The following is a 16883-nucleotide window of genomic DNA, read 5'->3' as shown; positions in this document are numbered from 1 at the left end:
CAGCTGCGTGTGAAACATTGGGAATGAGAATCAGCACCTCCAAGTCTGAGGCTGTGGTTCAAAGCTAAAAAAAACAGTGGAGCACCCACTGTTGTTCAAGGACGAGCTGGCGCCCAAGTTGGAGGCGTTTAAGTATCTGTGGGTGTTGTTCACGAGTGAGGACAGAGTGACAGACGGTGCTGTGGCTGCAGTGATGGGGCCGCTGTAAGAACGAACAGGGTTTTAACATTAAAAGTGATGTTTTGGTCCCAATATAGTGAGCTCTCCTCTTTTTAGTGTATAAAATCTGTCCTGTGGATGAATGCAGACTTCACCTGAAAGTCAAAGACACTCGTGAACATCCATATAAAAATCAGCGGTGCAACAGAAAGATCTCCCCTGTCCAAATTGCTCTGAAACACCAACAGACTTTGAGTCACAATAAACAGAAGAAACTCCTGATTGTTTGCTTCCTTTGTGCTGAAACGTGGGGAGTGCTCTGATAGGCTGACGAGGTGGCGCTGTATTGAAACTCAGGGTCTGGAAATGGCGTGCTGAAGGGTGACACATATGGTCAGACAGGTTACGTCATGTGAAGACTGGAAACACGGAGGACTAGACGTCTGGCCCACAGTGCAGGCTGTCACAGGCACACAGCACTTCATTCAAAGGCTGGATCTATAATGGTATTAGTGGATGCATTAGTGTGTATGGAACTGCTAACGTTTAGTCTCTCAAACTCGACTCTGGTTAGAGGTGCGTGTGAGTACACAATATTTTTAAGCATGTTTTCATCCTCATAGGTGGCAGCTACGTGACATTTTGCCTTTAGATTGTCACTGTGGGAGTGGGTGTATAAATCCAGTTTGTGTGTAAACAGTGTGGATGTTGGAGGACTATTTATATGACTACATTTTGCAAAAGTGACGATGTGTAGCACTTGGCCAATAGTAAAGGATCGATGCTTTAAAATAACACTGTCAATTATGTTATGGCCCGTCTAGGCGCGGCCAGACCACAACATAAAGGGTGATCCATCCCCATCCAACCCCAAGCAGCACGTCACACACTTACTATTTTGTGACAGTGATTTATTTACAGTGAGTGCAGTTAAACAAAGGAAGGGAGCATATCATAACTTCAGGGTGAACCCAAGGCCAAAACAACAAACAAAAGGTAGCCTATCTCAAGAATAAACACAACTTACCTACTCAAAAGAACTAAACCAAATGACAATCACTTTCCTCCCTGCCTAACAAAAACAGGAGAAAACTGATCAAACAAAAAGGCGGTCCACCCCTACATGCTCTAACATCAAATCAACATAGTGACATAGTGAACGGTCTGCCGGTTGGGTTGGGCCGAGGATGAATGAATGGCAGTCCCTATCGGTCTCTTCTTATCCGCTGCCTCCCGGTCCTCAGCCAATCGGTGCGAGCCATCCACCCTGGATGCACCAACCACGGAGGAGCACCTGCACACTCAAATTTGCATATGATTACGATCCCAGTCGTAACAATAGTTTTTAGTGTTAACAATTTGCACTTGTTCTTTGGAGAACTTGTAATTCAGTTTTGTTCATACAGCAACAAATCACAACAACAGTCACCTCAAGGTGCTTTATATTGTACAGTATATCCTATAATAATACAGAGAAAAACCCAACAATCGTATGACCCCCTATGAGCAGCACTTTGGCGACAGTGGGAAGGAAAAACTCCCTTCTTTTTTTTTTTTTTTTTTTTTTTGTCTGTCCCATTTGGTTCTTTAGCCATCAGAATTGTTATCTGAAGACCAACAAGGATACCAAATGGATTTATTTTGCCAAATGGATCATCATGTCATTGCCGTATTGGTCCATTTGATCAAACTTTGTTGTTATTATTTATTTTATTTTCAGTTGTTACAGATGGGACAGACATGATTGAGGGATAGGAAAGGGAGAAAGAAAGAGAGGAAGGAAAAGAAAAAACAGAAGGGAAAAGGGACAGTGAGAAAGGGCACTTACAAAGACAAAGAGAAAAAAAAAAACTCCTGGATCACCTGTTGAGAGAAAAAGAAGAGAAAACAAGCAAAAAAACCCAAAACAAAGCCACATACTAAACACAACACCATCACGTTAATCTAGCTAAGTGTGAACAGCAGTAAATACTAAATATTGAAAGTTGTTGTGCAGCACGCAGGACAGACAGCGCACAATGTGCTTTGAAGTAGCAGCTAAGAAAGGTGTAGTTTATGTCTACGAACAGTGAACACCCGTGTGCACACCTGTGTGGATCAACGCGCTTGTATACCAAAGGTTTCCCCATGTAACGGTCTGCTAGAGGGTGTGGAGGGCCATAGCCCCGTCCTCCAGGGCATGAAGCAGGCATGGAGGAGATCCAGGCTCCAGACATCCAGAGGCCCCAGAGTGCGAGAGCCCAAGGAGTACCACCGGAGGGGCATACGTGCCACCTTCCTAGGAAGGGCTGAGGACATCCCCAGACGAGGGGGTCACCCAGTAGCCACGGAGCAGAAGCCAGAGGGGGCTGCACCGGCGTGCCCGCCGGCTCTGCCGGCAGCCAGCTGTGCCAGAGTGAACTGAGTTGCAGGCCCCGAGGCCGGAGGCCCGAGGGCCCCCTTTGCCCCGGAAGAGGCCTGACTGAGCGACAGGTACCAGGCCCCGCCAAGTAGCCACCGGGAGTGAGCTGGTGCATACCTGAGCGCCCAGCCCCGGACACCAAGAACCACCAATGCACCAACCCCTGAGGGCATCAGTTACCAGCAGGGAGTGTGGTGAGGGGAGATAGGCCTCCACACTTGGAGGGCCTGGGAGTACCCAGGGAGGTGGAGTCTAAGACCCGACCTGACATATGGACACCGACAAACAGGCACACACAGACATAAACATGCTTTCCCACCCTCATGCACACATATACAAACACTCAGCACTCACCCAACGTAGGGATAGACATACATAGACATGTACACACAATCATACTCCCCAAACATACTCTATGCCCCAGGTCCAGGTACCCTCGCCCCCAGAGGGGGAAACGGCACCCAGACCCAAGAGACGTGACCCTTTCCCCCGGGGTGGAGGCAAGCAGACCGCCCCAGGCTCTCCCTTTTAACAGGAAGAAACCTCCGACAGAAATAGGCTCAGGGAGGGGCGGGGCCATCTGCTGTGATTGGTTGGGGTGAGAGAAGGAGGGCAACAGCTCTTGTGTGGATTGAGGCCTTCTTAGTTTGTCTTCGTTGTAATAGACTGACTCAGTGGTTTGTTGGGACCATGATTTGAATCAGAGCTGGGACACTGACCCGTCCCATTGCAGGAGCAGCCCTCACCCGTACGTCACAGCCCTGGAGAACAGAGCGGACTGCTGGCCGACTCTGCTGTTCGAGATCGATGACTTTATCCAGAAAGCTGTTGACAGGTAAGTCTTACTGGTTCCTATCGTAGCCTGTTATGTTGTACACTACTTTGAAGACACTTGGACATTATGAGATGATATATTTTCAGAGATTCTTATGACTCCAGTGTGTGTGTACGTTACAGAGATAAAGCGGCTTATATCACCATGCTGGCCCCCTTCCTTCGGTACCTATACTGCCAACCTCACAGGCAACCCGAGCACGCGCTGCTTCGACAGAGTCTTCTTAGGGTGATGCTGCCCATTCAGGGAGGATCCAGGTCCGCCCCCCAGAACAAGGAGCAGGAAACGCTGTCCCCAGTGTCTGACAGGCTGCTGCTCTGTCTTTGTCAGCTGGTTCCACACATGCAGGTAACACACTGAAGTCATGTTAGGTAACTGTACAAAGACACGGAGCAGGATGGAGCTACGTCAGCCTCTCCTCTCTGTCCCTGCAGGTGGACAGCGTGGAGGCAGTCCTGGAGCTGTGTGCGTTTGTGGGTGCTCTGCTCCAAGATCTAACTGGGACCTCTGGTGACCAGTGGAAACCAGAGAAAGCGGCGCTGGCTCTGCAGCTGCTGTGTGCGTGTCGGCGATGCCTCGAGTTAAACGGAGACTGCAGACCGATAATCGGCTTAATACAGCAGCTGGTTCCAGCCTGTCAGGTGATCACTCTAAACAATCAGACACCAACAAAAATAAAGAAGCCGCGCTGCTGTGCTAGTTAACGTGAGCGAGCCTAAATATGGAAGAAAACAAAAGTGATGCTTTTTGTTTTACATGTGCAAATATCTCTGTTCCAAACCTGAGCCTGGACTCACAGCAGCTGGTTATTTGGCATTAATGCTGATCAGCTTCTTCACTCACTGCAGCGGGCTGACATGGACATGCACACATGTGAATATCTGACATTCAAACACACTTTGTAGAAATGTAGCATTTTTGGGTTCAGTGTTTTCATAAAAGCCTTGTTGCTACCAGGGAGAGCACACCTGAGTTTAAGGCCTGAACAGGTGTGAAACCTTTTGTCCTCCATGATGGCTGAAAACTCACTTTACCCCGTGTCTCTGGCCGTTTCTCAATTCTCAAGTACGCGAGTACGTACTCGCGTTCTCGGCGAGTACGTACTGGCCGAGAACGCACGGGAGTACGGACTCGCCGAGAACGCGAGTACGTACTCGCGATTTGTACAATTGGAACACCAGCGTACTTGATGATGTCACAGGTCCGGAGTTTTTACTGCCGTCCCCTCTTAATTTAACTGTGATTAACATGTTATGAAGCTTAACTTTAATCACAGCCAAACCGGTTTACTCAGGAACAAATAAAAAACTCAAATAAACCAAACATTAACATTTAGAAGTGATCTAAGTGACTTATATATCATTTTTAACCTCAGTAGTGAAACCTCTATTAATAAAAATAGTGTAAATGTACATACGTGTACATACCTTAATAAAAACGATGTGCCGGGAGTCCGCTGTTCTCGCCGGCTCTAGTGATCCTCGACCTCGCTGTCTGCTATGGAGCTGGCGGTCACAGACGTCTCCGAAAACGTCGGAGCACGTTTGGAAATATATGATATCTTGATAAATCGAGCAGATATTTGACGTTTACACAGCTACAATCTCGCTTGAAAATAACTTAAAAGTTTATTTTGTGACCCAGAAAGAGTAATATTTAAAAGTTTTTAGCCCCGCTCGTCCGCTATTGCCGCCTTTGAGTTTTGGACGAAATGCATTCTGGGATATTTAGCTGTACCAAGTCCACACAAGTCACCACCGATGCATGCTCGATAAAACGGGCGAAGCGAGAACACATCCGGGACTTTTTCGCGTTCTCGGCTTGATGCGTACTTCGAATTGGAACAGTACTTGGTCTCCGACTGATGACGTATCACGAGTACACGAGAACGCAAGTACGCACAAGTACACATATTGAGAAAGGCCCTCTGTGTCCCTACACTCCCCGTTCTTTCTGTCACATAATGGTATGATCCCAGACACTCTGCGTGTGATTGGCTGCATGGTGTGCCCATTAAAATACAGTCCCACCCCTCCTACATGGCTTCTCAGCAGGGTTGAAGATTCGGCTCCTACGTACTGACGAGCCGTTAATAACACGTGAATGATCTCTGATAGAAGTACATGTGGCCTGTGTGTGTGACAGCCCTGCACTACAGTCTCTGCCTCTGCTCATTTTCATGGCTGTCATCAGGTTTGTTTACACTAACTTATGTGATGAAGTCAGGCTGTGCACCCTCAGGCTACAGTCACATGAAAGAAAGCAGTGTTGGAGACGCTGTGTGACCAGAATTAGTGTGAAAAATTAGTTTAGACTAATTTTCACTGAAGCCATCAGAACTATGAACATGTGTGGAAGGAAGTAACTCAGCACATGTTTTAGATTCTTCACCCTTTGCTTTATCGCTGCTCTGCATCCTCTGCATCCTCTGGATGAGCTCCATGATGGGTCACCTGAAGTGGTTTGTTCCCAGGGATGCTGAGCACTTGTTGGTCTCTGCGCTCCATCTCATCCAAACAGCTGATTATTGAAAGCTGACTGAAACTCTTCATCACAGAAACAGCTGTAGTGACGGTTACAAAGATCTTCTTACGTAGGGATTAAATGAACTGCTCTGCAGTGGTGATTGGTTCATGTAAATACAGAGTCTTCTTCACACACTGTCTCCATGCTGGGACCGATTCTGTTTACACGTTTCACCTTATTAACATCATTCACATCCTGCAGTTGGAGCCTCTCTGAGAGGAAGCCTGACCATCGATCCTGTCCACGCTTACAAAACCAAACATGCTGACTTATTTATTAGCTGTCAGTCTGCTGGTGATGTCAGTGAATGGAACAAGATGCCTTCTGGCCTATAGAGAGGTTTACACATGTGGGTCAAATGTCCCCCATTGTGAACCTTGTCAGTGCTGTAATGTGTAAGCCCTCGGGCCTCTGTGGCCTGGAGCCTGCGGCCTGTATTGACCTGTTGGCATCGCTGTTTGTTTTCTGTAGGAGTTGCTGTTGGATGAGCTGATGATGGGCGTGGCCTTGCTCTTGTTGGAAGCCCCTTCAGATCAGCTGACCAGCCTTCTCAGACTTGGTAAAGTGATTATTTTGGACAAAGCTCTGCTGGCTTTAGCTTCCTTTAAGAGACTCTGAAGCAGTGAAAGAATTAGTGGGAACAAAACTAGGTTCTGTGTGCAGGTCATGGTTGGAACCTCACAGAGCTTTGTGTCCTACATGAGATATTCTTTCTCTCAACACAGCACTGAGTTTGGTCCCCGAACAAGCGGAGGCTTCGCCCTGGTTGAGTCTGGTCCTGATTCTTCCCATGTTGCAGCTCCTGTCCTGCTTGGGTCTCACTAAGCCGCTGTCTGACCAGAACACACACAGCACCAACCACAGGCTGGCGCACAGCCTGCTGCGCAGCATTAGCAGGCCCACAGATAAACCCCAGCAGGTAACCCAGCAGGTAGCCCAGCAGGTAACTCAGCAGGTAACCCAGCAGGTAGCCCAGCAGGTAACCCAGTAGGTAACCCAGCAGGTAGCCCAGCAGGTAACCCAGCAGGTAGCCCAGCAGGTAACCCAGCAGGTAACCCAGCAGGTAACTCAGCATGTAACCCAGCAGGTAACCCAGCAGGTAGCCCAGCAGGTAACCCAGCAGGTAACACAGCAGGTAACCCAGCAGGTAGCCCAGCAGGTAACCCAGCAGGTAACCCAGCAGGTAACCCAGCAGGTAGCCCAGCAGGTAACACAGCAGGTAACCCAGCAGGTAACTCAGCAGGTAACACAGCAGGTAGCCCAGCAGGTAACCCAGCAGGTAGCCCAGCAGGTAGCCCAGCAGGTAACACAGCAGGTAGCCCAGCAGGTAACCCAGTAGGTAGCCCAGCAGGTAACACAGCAGGTAACTCAGCAGGTAACCCAGCAGGTAACACAGCAGGTAACCCAGCAGGTAACACAGCAGGTAACACAGCAGGTAGCCCAGCAGGTAACTCAGCAGGTAACACAGCAGGTAGCCCAGCAGGTAACTCAGCAGGTAACACAGCAGGTAACTCAGCAGGTAACACAGCAGGTAACCCAGCAGGTAACACAGCAGGTAACACAGCAGGTAGCCCAGCAGGTAACCCAGCAGGTAGCCCAGCAGGTAACACAGCAGGTAACACAGCAGGTAACACAGCAGGTAGCCCAGCAGGTAACCCAGTAGGTAGCCCAGCAGGTAACACAGCAGGTAACTCAGCAGGTAACTCAGCAGGTAACACAGCAGGTAACCCAGCAGGTAACACAGCAGGTAACCCAGCAGGTAGCCCAGCAGGTAACTCAGCAGGTAACACAGCAGGTAACTCAGCAGGTAACACAGCAGGTAACACAGCAGGTAACACAGCAGGTAGCCCAGCAGGTAGCCCGGCAGGTAACTCAGCAGGTAACACAGCAGGTAACCCAGCAGGTAACACAGTAGGTAACACAGCAGGTAACACAGCAGGTAACACAGCAGGTAGCCCAGCAGGTAACCCAGCAGGTAGCCCAGCAGGTAACCCAGCAGGTAACACAGCAGGTAACACAGCAGGTAGCCCAGCAGGTAACACAGCAGGTAACCCAGCAGGTAGCCCAGCAGGTAACACAGCAGGTAACACAGCAGGTAACACAGCAGGTAACCCAGCAGGTAACCCAGCAGGTAACCCAGCAGGTAGCCCAGCAGGTAACACAGCAGGTAACACAGCAGGTAGCCCAGCAGGTAACCCAGGCCTGCTTCTTACATTCAGTTCTTGGAGTCTTTCTTTGAGGTGTAGCCACATAATTCAAACACTGTTACAATACTGCAGGTAGCTGTTAGGTGGTGAGTGGATAGAGCTGTCACGGCTGCCCAGGCGAGCCGTGTGGTGTTGGAGGAAAAGGAGGACCCAAAATGCAGGCAGTGACTGCTGATTCGAGTGGCGTTCATTTAAAAGTGGTGGAGTGGCAAAAACAGGCAGTGAGGGAAGAGAATTTACAGAATAAACCTAAACTGGGAAAACTAAATAATAAACCGGAGATCATATGAACGGGGTGAGAGGCAGAGAGACGCAGAGAGACGCAGACGAGGAACAGGACACCGTTGAACACAGACGAACCGGCAACATGCAGGAGAACACACAGGGCTTAAATACACATAGCAGCAGTCAAGGGATGAGCAACAGGAGGGGAACACACCTGGGAGAGATCAAAGCTGACGGGACAGGGGAACGTAAACCGAACACACTCACATGAGACAGAGACCTTCAGAATAAAACAGGAAACTCACAGACACAGAACCAGACTGAACAGGCAGATTCACAAACAGACAGTGTGACACCATAGACAGACAGAACACAGAAGTGGGAGCAGAATAAACAAAAGCATAAGGAAACACAAAACACTGAGTCGGCAGACACAAGAGCATTAAAGCATAGATGACATCCATCCAAAAATACTGTTTCCCTCTCAGTGTCATAGCAACAGGGCTTTACCATGGCCTCTTCTTCAGGGTCAGCATCCAGTCTCTGGAGTGTTGTTCCTCTGGGATGCTTTGCTTGATCCTTAAATTCCACTTCATTAACATTCATGGTGCATCTGTAGCTTTGCTCTTTGTTCTTTATCATTTGTTTCTCATGAATCTGTCTCCCCTCAGCCTGCCCCATCACTGCCTCTGTCTCTGAGTTCCTGGTATAGTGAGCTCAGCGTGTCTTTGTCGGTACTGCGCAAACTGGCCAACAATCCAGCAGCAGCGACCGATTGGCTGTTGGCGGTCAGCTCCGCCCTGTCGTCCAGCCAGCGCCTGTCCTCCTCTCTTGTCCTGATTGTGACTTATCTCATCATCACGGGTCAGGAAAACATCTGCCAGCTGGCTTTGAAAGCAAGCCAGGCTGTCGCTGCTGCCGACCCCTGCCAGGTAGATAACCCACACAACTGGTTCTCTTAAATCTGTGGACTGAATATAAAGTAATGCATGTTCCCTCTGACATGTAGATATATTGTATGTAAGGGAGCTAGCTTGTGTTTGTCTTTCTAAGTAAACACATGTTGATAACCTGGTATTTTGGCACCAACACATGACTTTGAAATGGTTCAGATCAGCAGGAAGATAAAAGCTGTCAATGCTGTGTGATTGCTGCTAATCTGCTGCCGTATAAAGGGAGTGCTTAGGGAGTGCTGTAAGGGGACAGACCTCCCTCTGGACTTGTGTTGGAGTTACTAGCTCCAGATGAAGTGTGAAGTTTACCCCTCATTACTCAAGCGTGCACCGGGCCCCAGAGGATTCACCTTCTGCTCTAATTGCTCCCAGAGTGCTGCACACACTGGTGTTTGGATGCACTGGTTGAAGGTTGTTGGCATATTTGAGTCCTCTGGAGATCTCTGCTCGCTCGTACTTGTCATCTTAAATCTGCCTACGTGCAGCAGCAGGTCTTTGTTACAGGAAAAGCCAGAAGCTAACCACTATGAAACCTTAATGATGATTTACTGCAGTGATATTGATTCAAAGTGATGTTTTTGGCCCGACAGCATTAAACGTGTCATCGCTCAGCTTTATTTTCTTTGCCCCTCCCTCTCGCTCTCGGGCCGTGCAGGTGAAGCGGTCGCTCTGCAACAGTTAAGGCTGGGTGTGCCATTAGGTGTGTGGTGGTAATTAAGAGCTGTGACACTGCACAGCAGCGTGGTGTATCTAAGGACCGTGATGCTGTCTCACTGTTTCCTTATTTGTAACCTGTCTCATACTAAAGTGTCAGGACTTCATGTGTGATCTATGAAGCTTTAACTGACTGCAGAGTACAAGATGGGCACAACACATTTAGTATCACGAGGGCAGACTCGACCCTGCTTTATCTGTTTATGCTGAACATGCTGTGAAGCTGTCAGTTTGTGTACACGTACAGGTGGATGATGCAGCCTCTGTAAGGTCTGACAAAGTGCATTTAATGTTTGGTTGGTGTGTTTGCTGATGTGGGCGTTTCCCTCTGCAGGCCCCGCCCCTCGTGCTGCTTCTTTTGTTCAAACTGACCAAAGAAAAGAATCCCGTCCCAGCTCACGCTGTTCTCACAACCCTGCCAAACCTCGGCACTCATAAGGTACGACTAAGAAGAACCTGTACTGACTGTGAGCGTCTGGAGACGGGGCTGGAACATCAGCAGCACCTTTCTACTTCATCTCACAACAGTTTGTTTGTGACTGTTGTGAGTCGCGCTGAACCGAGTAAGTGGAAAAAAGTGGAAAAAAGGGTGTTTTTCAGGTGTTTTTCCTGATATCGATATTTTTGACACTGGTTAGCCAACAGTTTACATTACAAAGCTGCAGAAAAACTAGCTAATCACTAGCAACTGCCACAACTAGCTAAACGTAAGCTAAAGTGGCAGTTTTTCGTTGTTGACGCTGTCACTGGTACGAGATTTCGGAATGGCACCACTTACCTCAACATCCGGTTGTGAAAGCTGTGTCAACCTGAGCCAAAAAGTGATCGAGCTGGAGCAAAGGATATCCACGCTATACCAAATCCAGGGGGCAGAACGCGATCTTGACACGATCCTCCTTGGCAAAGCTCAAACCACCGCTACTAGCGCTGAGCTAGTCGACACAGTGCACCACTCAGCTGTTGTGTCCCAAGATCCCGCCAACAGTCAACCCAGGCTCCAAACTTGTGTCGCTGGTGTTTCTGCCACGGACGAGAACTGCTGGTTTCAACTAGGGGCCAGACCCAAGGCTCTGGTCAGCTCCACTCCACTCCAACCAGTGCCATGGACCATGGTTGGGACGCGCGGTGGCTGCAGAGGGGCCAGGAGGATCCGTCTCTCGCACCCTCACCCCTCCGGTGCGGTAGTGCTGAAGAATAAATTCAGTATCCTGGATCCTTTGGACCTTCCTCCTCTGGCCGCTAGCCCTCGCCACCCCGCTGTGTCGCTGAAGTCTGCACCATCTCCACCACTACGTCCCCGGAGCCGTGGCGGGCAGCCCGGCGCTGTGGCGCAAACTCGCCGTGGAGAACTGTTCTTCACCCCGGCTCCTCGGAGACCCACGGCGCAGCTACCTGGGAGTCACGCACGCGGTCCGGCTGGTGCATCTCCATCTGAACACCCCCGGTGCCGTGGCGCAGGCGTCTCAGATGGCCAGCAGTCCCCGGTGGAATCTCCTCTCTCCACGCTGGTCCTCGGAGATTCCATCGTCAGGAACGTGCAGATGAGGGGGGCGCTCACGCTGTCGTTCCCGGGAACCACCGTTGTCGACATAGTGGACAGAATTCCCAACATCCTGGCGTCCCACCCACAGGCCAACCGGCTCATCATCCACATCGGCACCAATGACATCCCCAAACAGCAATCTGAGCTGCTGAAGCTGGACTTCCTCCAACTCTTCAGCCTCCTTGGTCAGTTGCAGGTGAGTGCTTTTATCTCCGGGCCCACCCCCACCTGCGGCAGAGGGATAGGCCGTTTCAGCCGGCTGCTCAGCCTTAACACCTGGCTCTCCTCCGCCTGTGTCTCCCACGCCGTGGGTTTTATTAACAATTTTGATGCCTTCTGGGAGAGGAGGCATCTTTTTGGGGCAGACGGACTCCACCTCAACGCCTGGGGACGCCGTTTGCTGTCCGCCAATTTGATATTTGGCGTACAGCACTCCCGCACACGGCCCTGTCATTACCCCAAACCGACACTACCCGCTGATCTGTCCTCCACTGACTGATGTCCCCCTGGTCCCAGCTCCTATATTTGTTCCACTTTTAACAGTAATACACAAAACTCTTGACTCGGACCTCTCTCTCCCACAGTCAACACAATACCCATCATAATCACAAACAGAGAGCAACACAATTATCATAAATCCAGTAACTCCAAAAACATTAATAACCTCCGGCCTCTTCAAAAATCTCAGACTTCATTGAACTCTACTGTCAAAAATCCACCAGTCCCAATTAGTATGGCACTTTTAAATGTCCGCTCTCTGTTGAATAAGTCTTTTATTATTAATGATTTAATTTTAGATAATAAACTTGATTGTTTATTTTTAACTGAAACATGGCTGGGTTCGGATGCACCAGTTGTTCTCACTGAGGCCTCCCCACCAAATTTTAACTTCTCCTTTTCTATTAGAAGTGGTAAGAGAGGTGGTGGGACTGCATCTTTAACCAATAACACACTCACCACCAAACAAATTTTATTTGATCATTTTACCACTTTCGAATTCCACGCTATTGTTTTTAGCAGCCCTCCAGTTTTATCTGTCACAATTTATAGACCACCTAAAGACAGTGCTGCTTTTATCAAGGAATTCTCAGAATTTTTAACAAACATACATTCAAAATATAACATGATAATTCTAACCGGTGATTTTAATCTGCACATAGATAATCCTTCTGACCCTGCATCAAAAGAATTCTTAAACTTTCTTCACTGTATGGATTTTACCCAGCACGTCACGCAGCCGACTCACAACAGAGGACACACTCTGGACCTGGTCATCACCCATGGGCTGTCCACCAGTGTGTCCTCTGTTGTTGACTTAGCTGTCTCTGACCACTACTGTGTGTTTTTTAACATCACCGGTTTTATTCAGCGGGAGACCTCGGTGCGAACTGTGAGGAGGCGCTATCTAACCTCTGAAGTGGCTGCAAATTTTACCAGGGTTTTAGACAAATGCCCCCCTGCGATTCTACCTGCACCCTGTGATTTTATCTTTAATCATTTTAACCTCAAACTGAAGAAAAGCCTTGACTCCGTTGCTCCACTCACCACCAAAAAGATTAACGTAAAACGTGTATCACCCTGGAGAAACGAAGAAGTCAAAAAACTCAAAAGAAATTGCAGGGCAGCAGAAAGGAGATGGAGGAAAAATAAAAATTAAATCAACTATCAAATACTTTGCGAGCAACTTAAAATTTACAATAGTACACTAAGGGATTCAAGAAATTCATACTTCACCAAAATAATCAGTATTAACAAAAATAATCCCAAGGTCCTCTTCTCCACCATAGATCACTTATTTAACCCTGATTTTAACAGCTCCCAAAGAACCCCCACAGACTCACTCTGTGAGCAGTTTGCAGACCACTTCAGGGGAAAAATCAACACCATCAGATGTGATATTTTATCTTCTCGTGATATGATTTTAAACACATCTGAGGGCTCGACTGTACCCGAGGAGACACTGGACAGCTTTGTCCTGGTTAATGCTGAGAACCTTAAGAAAGTTTTCTCCACAGTGAGACCCACCACATGTCTTTTAGATCCAATCCCCTCTCCACTTTTTAAAACACTTTATGGATTTTTTGAAGCTGAGCTTTTATACATGATGAATTGCTCTCTTCAGTTGTGTGTCTTCCCTGTTGCCTTTAAAACGGCAGTGGTGAGGCCCCTTCTGAAGAAGAGCAATTTGGATTGCAATAATTTTAATAACTACAGACCTGTATCCAACTTACCATTTTTAAGTAAAATTTTAGAAAAACTTGTTTTTATTCAGATTAATGATTTTCTGAATGATAAACAGATCCTAGAAATATTTCAGTCTGGATTTCGGGTGAACCACAGCACAGAGACCGCTCTCCTAAAGGTTTTAAATGATATTAGATGTAACTGGGATGCCCAGAAGCTCTCAGTCCTGGTGCTACTGGATCTAAGCGCAGCCTTTGATACAGTAGACGACGCTATACTTTTAAACAGACTGAAACACATGGTGGGCCTCTCTGGTGCTGTACACAACTGGTTCACTTCCTATCTCTCAGACAGAACTTTTATGGTGAGTATGGATACATGCTCCTCTAAGATCCATAAAATGACATGTGGTGTGCCTCAAGGGTCGGTTTTAGGCCCTGTACTTTTTAATTTGTATATGCTCCCTCTTGGCGGCGTCATCAGGAGGCATGGAGTGAACTTCCACAGTTACGCTGATGATACTCAGCTGTATATCTCCGTGTCTCCTGATGACACCAGACCAATGGATGCCCTTTTTAACTGTATTTTAGATATAAAATCTTGGATGGAGGAAAACTTTTTACAGCTTAACCAGGACAAAACTGAAGTTTTAATCATCGGTCCTGAGGCTCAGAAAGAGAAACTCTAAACTCTAAATTACAGGCATTTTCACTATGCCCTTCACTACAAGTGAAAAACCTGGGTGTTATTCTTGACTCTGAGCTTGGTTTTATCCCACATATTAAACATGTAACCAAAATTGGATTTTATCATCTAAAAAATATAGCCAGAGTCCGCCCTATTCTCTCTCGGGCCAACACGGAGATGTTGATGCATGCTTTTATTACCAGTCGCATTGATTACTGTAATGCCCTGCTCTCTGGTCTCCCCAAAAAGAATATTTCACCTTTGCAACTTTTGCAAAACTCTGCAGCTCGTGTGCTGACGAAGACCAGAGGGCGGGCCCACATTACACCGGTTTTACAATCGCTGCATTGGCTCCCCGTGTGTTTCAGGATCGATTTTAAAGTTCTTTTATTGGTTTTTAAATGTCTTAATCAATGTTCCCTCTAAGCTGCGCACGTGCGCAATTGCGCACTGCTGGCACGGTCTCTGCGCACAGAAAATCTGTGTTGCGCACAAAAAAAAATCTAACCTGAATTGAAATTAAAATTAATACTTTAACAATTCTGTTTTGCAGTGTTAGTCAGTAAGTGACTGGCTGCTCCCGTATGGGTTTAGAACGATGCCACCTTATCCCATAGTCCAGCCAATGATGCGATTCACATTCGTATATACGCAGCCAATCAACGTCGTTGACAGGCTATGACAGCGTCCTTATGTGCCGACACTGGAGTTTTAGAGGGCAAAGCGTGGCTGATGTGGAGTGAAGCCACGTTAATGACAACGTGTACAACCATTGAAGAGGTGAGCAGGACAGATGGAACAATTGAAAAAGGGAAAAGTGTGGACTTATACCAGTTTTTAAATTGTGTTGATCGGCCACGTAAAACCAGAGTTATGATAAAAATATATACAATGTTTGGTTTTCTTCCTGAATACTGTCGTTGTTTATATTTACTGCGGGAAGAAACGGTAAAAACGGTGTTTTATAAGGAAAACGCTCGAAAGCGCTCTCCACCTGTGAGCAAAAACAAAACCAACCCCCCACCCTTTCCCATTGGTCGAAAAAAGTACCATGTCGACCAATCAAAAAATGATATGGCAATGTGGCATCCAGTTGTTAAGAAACATGAGGAAGTTTTAGGAGTGACGGTGGTGTTTTGAGATATGAGAGATTTGAGACGTTTAGCGCAAATATTGTGTAGTTAGTGTGTAGTGTAGTCAATAGTTGTGTTGTGTGTGTCAGAACAATGAGGTGACTGCTGAATGTTACAGGTGTTACAAGAGTGATACATCTCCTGTTGTCAGGGTTGTGTTGTTCTCCTTTATCTCATAGTGGACAGAAATTATTTTTGGGAGTGGCACAAATAATTTGTGTGGCATCAAATTTGATGCAGAACAGCTGATTGTTCTGTAAATAGTTTGAAATGTTTATTTAAAAACACCTTGGCTGCATTAAAAAAATAGCTGCAAAAAACTTTGTTGTTTGCCAAACTGAGTTACTTTTTTTGAAGAAGTAACTATATAATTAATTGCCCAACATTGGTCATTATTTACTGTATTTGGCAGACAGAGTTACAGGACTCTCTCCCAGACCACAGACTCATAATAGAAGTCAGAGCTTTTTTTAAAAGAAAGAAAGTTGTGTCTTCAAAATTGGAGTTCAAGTTATTCATACTTCCAATAGTGTTAACATACTACACAGGTCATGAACAAGGTTTTTTAAATTTTCATTTATAAGTGGGCTAAAGCAGTTAATTAAAAGTAGTCTAACATAAATGTAAATGCTGTAATTTAATTATTTTAATAAACCATGTAACTTGGATGGATTTGATGCTGGCGTGACCACAGTGCACACGTATGATGTCGCTCACAGTGGTCCAAGGGGTCGCTCAGAGAGTTTGTGTGTTCGCTCAGACACATGAAAAATTAGAGGGAACATTGGTCTTAATGGTCTTGGGCCTTCTTATCTTTCAGATCTGCTTTTACCATACGAACCCTCGCGGACCCTGAGGTCCTCTGGTACTGGCCTTTTGATTGTCCCTAAAGTCAGGACACACAACTCACGGAGAGGCAGCTTTTCAGTGGTATGGTCCTCGACTGTGGAACAGCCTGCCGGAGGAGCTCAGGGCCGCAGAGAACGTTCATGTTTTTAAAAACAGGCTCAAGACCCACCTTTTTAATTTAGCTTTTAACTAACGCTTATTTATTTAATGCTTATTTATTCTATCCTGTTATTCTATTTATATTATTCATTTAGTTTTACCTAATACCTATTGATTGTATTCTTATTCATTTTTTTTTTTTCTTACTCTGTTTATACTTATATTTATATTATATCCCACTCTTATTTATTTTATCTTTTTATCCTGTTTATATTCTTATTAGGTCATATCTCCAGTGTTTTCCTCGGAGGGGGCTCTCTGCACCGGGGCTGTGATCGACCGTGGCTGCTGGGGCCCTGTGGGTCCTC

At 46.9% G+C, this 16883-nt stretch overlaps 1 long non-coding RNA gene across 1 annotated transcript; it reads left to right on the top strand.

Annotated features, from left to right (window-relative positions):
- The first annotated feature begins 3883 nt into the window (after positions 1-3883).
- On the top strand, positions 3884-6694 carry LOC134619422 (uncharacterized). Its single transcript, XR_010091975.1, has 3 exons — positions 3884-4036; positions 6393-6480; positions 6647-6694. It is a non-coding gene; the product is annotated as an uncharacterized LOC134619422 (long non-coding RNA).
- The last annotated feature ends 10189 nt before the right edge of the window (positions 6695-16883 follow it).

The sequence above is a fragment of the Pelmatolapia mariae genome, linkage group LG20, assembly GCF_036321145.2.
Source record: "Pelmatolapia mariae isolate MD_Pm_ZW linkage group LG20, Pm_UMD_F_2, whole genome shotgun sequence".
In the NCBI taxonomy this organism is placed as follows: domain Eukaryota; kingdom Metazoa; phylum Chordata; class Actinopteri; order Cichliformes; family Cichlidae; genus Pelmatolapia; species Pelmatolapia mariae.
This window is presented reverse-complemented; position numbering and strand designations above follow the sequence as displayed.